At 44.0% G+C, this 3,233-nt stretch overlaps 1 pseudogene; it reads left to right on the top strand.

Annotated features, from left to right (window-relative positions):
* Positions 1-1,608: 1,608 nt before the first annotated feature.
* On the top strand, positions 1,609-1,673 carry LOC141124500 (U4 spliceosomal RNA; annotated as a pseudogene).
* The last annotated feature ends 1,560 nt before the right edge of the window (positions 1,674-3,233 follow it).

Here is a 3,233-nt window from a genome sequence, read left to right as displayed (position 1 = left end):
GGGTTCACAAGGCTAAAGAAAAAATAATATTTTGAAAATCTAAATACCCAGCTACAAACTTTGTATAAACTTAAAGGAATAGGTTGTGATCAGGGCTGGGACAAGGAGTAGGCAGAAGGGATGGCTGCCCTGGGCACAACATGTATTGTAGGGATAGAGATGCCGCAAGTTCCTTCTACTATAATGCTGACAGGAGTAATGACAGCAGCATCACTACTTCTGTCAGCTCAGCGCTGGAAGTGGCAAGGAGAGGAGGAGAGAGCTGGGAGGAGGTGCAGGCTGTGCTCTCCCTTCCTCTCCTCCTCATAAGTTTGCACATAATGAAGGGGGTGCGCAATTTGGCATATCTTCCCTGGGCACTGGATAACCTGTCCCGGCACTGGTTGTGATGTAGTTGATAATATATCTACAGCAAAAAAAGAACCTTGAAAAATATCTAGAGAAAAAAGCAAAGTAAGTAATTTTTAAAAGCTGTGTAAAACATATAGAAGAAAAGGAAAAATGTGCCAAGTACTTCTTTAGAAAACTTAAAATTTCTAGAGAAATGATAATAGAAATAGAGGGGAGAATTCCAGGGGTGGCATAATGGGAAACATTTTTACCTTTTATCAATACCTATGACACAAAAAACATTGACACTGATTTAATGAAAGACACGCTCAAAGATGTAACTATGATTCTAAACTAAAGATGATGCATAGTCCCTAAATGAAAATTTAACTGAAAATGAGCTTTTAAGAACCATTAAAAGTTTTCAAAAAAGTTAAGTACCTGGACTGGATGGGTTACCTGTTGAATTTTATTAGCAGCTTTAGGATTTCGTGAAAAGTGACTTGCTAAATCTATTCAGCAAATGTTTTCTGTACACATTCTTGAAGGAGAGGAGTCATTACTCTACTTCCAAGAGAGGGTAATAAAGCCCAATTAAAGAACTAGAGACCTATAATACTTTTAAAACCTGAATTATCAAATCTTTGCTAAAGTCCTGGCAAACCGGTTAATCTGTTAAACATTTATAATCTGAATATACCTCAGGAGGATGTTACCAGCTGGCTTTCCCTATTTTGTGATAAGGTAAAATGTTTACATAAAATTACTAATCAGTTTGGGTTGTGGATTGGAAAAAGGAAATATCTTGTGTCATTCAAAAAAGACATTCTTCCCCCAGCTCGCTTTAGAATTGAAAAGCATAATAGGGACTAATTTTTTTATGATATGGGCAGTTTTTGTTGCATATGCCATGTGTATGGCCACACAACTGAGCTATGCAAAGAGAGACATAGATGCAGGAATTGTGACTCTTTTGAGCATGAAACTTTAGTATGTCCTAAAATAAAAAGATGCAATTTCTGCTTTTGTCCTGGCCATGTTTATTCAAACTGTCCACATCGTAACAACCCAGAGAAACTAAGGCAGGCTGCTGCAGCTGATCCTGAGGGGGCATCATCATCTAAGAAAGAAGAGTCAGCTGGTCCGCCGACGCGCTGACGTCACCTTGAGCTACTGCTTGTGTTTCCAGTAGGACGGGTTTGTCCGATCGTGTACGGCCGACACATCGGACTTCAGGCTTTCCTTATTATTCCACCTTTGTAAGTGTGTTTTCTGTTAAGCTTTGCACAGTGGCAGTATCATAGCCAATGAGGTTCAACTGAGGCGTGATTATTGCTAATTGCTTCTCGACCTTTTGGCTAAGATCAAGTGTAGTATCTGTTCTTATCAGTTTCCAGGAGGTGGCGCTTGCTTCCGTCCCTGATCTATGGCGAAATAGAGATGGGATTGCGGTTGCTATGCAAAACCTGCTGGAGTGAAGGTGACCTGGAGCGGTTTGTAGCCCTAAGGGAAGCCTTCTGATGGGGATGGAGAACCACGGGGTCTGAACCAGAGGGTCGGGACCCTGGCCTTCTGGCCTGGATTGGGGCGGATCTAGCTCCAGACAGTTATTTGGGAGAGAACGCTTACTCCTGCCTTGCAAGGGGGGGAGGGAGTGGCAAGTACTTCCCGAATGTAATTAGGAGGAGTGATGGGAGCGACGGCAGAGCCTGATGGTAAAGGGCTCTTTCCGGCTTCCTGATCTCCATATCCTTCCTGTCTGTGTTGGGGTCTGCTGTGGTCTTGGCTGGAGGGTCAGGGCTTTTTCGAAAAGCCAGTGGTGAATGTGCCACTGAAGTGGTAGTTCAGGGGTGCCGTATAGTCACGGTGTGAAAGCACTTGATTTTATGGCACCATGGTCACTTTCACCACAACACACGTTTTTCACACCTGCCTCTTGGGCCAGGCCTTTTGGCCAGGACCAGGGGAAATTTTTATGCCTGGCCGGAGAGCCGGCCATTGTATAGCACAATGGCCACTTTCACTCTCCCATCTCACTATCTTCCCCACTCTCTTTTACCCCTGTTTGTCACCTTTTTGTCTTTTTTTGGTTGTCTTTGTATACACGTTTTGTCACTGTGTGGCGAGTAGGGTGTGGGTCCTCGGGCCTACTCTGAAAGTCTTGGGAGGGGGTGGACATAGGCCTTTTGGCTTGGTTCGCCCTCTCCTTTGAGGGGTCTCCCTTCGGGGGAGCCCCACTGTACTTGGGTCGGTCTGCTTCGGCAGACCTTCCAGTTGTGGGGGTCCGCCGTGTTTCGGCCAGATGGACCCTTTGAGTACCTCAGTCCCTGTCTGGAGCCTAACGCCCCGGGGGATCAGGGTAAGGTCCTTCCCTAGTGGAGGACTCTGTACACCCGTTGCACGTTTTTGTGTTTCACTCTTTATGTGTGGGCACTTTTTTTTGGCACCGGGTGGAAGTTTTTGAGGTGTGTTTTGCACGCCACTGGCTTTTCGATAGAAGTGTGTTTTCTGTTAATTACATTTTAAATAAACCTGAAGGTTTTATACTATCGGAGCCCTTATGTTTCTTTACATGCTGTGCGCACCCTATGGGCTTGTTTACCAATGAGGTGATCTGAGGATCCAACAGAAAGTCAGCATGTCTGCTGTATTCCAGAGTCACAGCCATTATATGCCTATCATGTAGTGGGGATCATGGTCATTTGGTAAGAAGTGATTTCTTCTATAGTGGTGGTGGATCACATGTTTATATCACATAGCAGATGAAGAGTCATCTTACTTTTGGATGGACTTGATTCCCAATTTGTGCACGGGTGGATGTTGCTATTTTTCAGCCACTCACTGAGACTGTTTATTTTCAATTTCTTTTTAATTTTAACATTTTTTTTTTCATTCACCATTTT

Source organism: Aquarana catesbeiana, linkage group LG01 (assembly GCF_042186555.1).
Source record: "Aquarana catesbeiana isolate 2022-GZ linkage group LG01, ASM4218655v1, whole genome shotgun sequence".
In the NCBI taxonomy this organism is placed as follows: Eukaryota; Metazoa; Chordata; class Amphibia; order Anura; family Ranidae; genus Aquarana; species Aquarana catesbeiana.
Note: the sequence above shows the minus strand (reverse complement) of the source record. Positions and strands in the feature narration are given on the sequence as shown.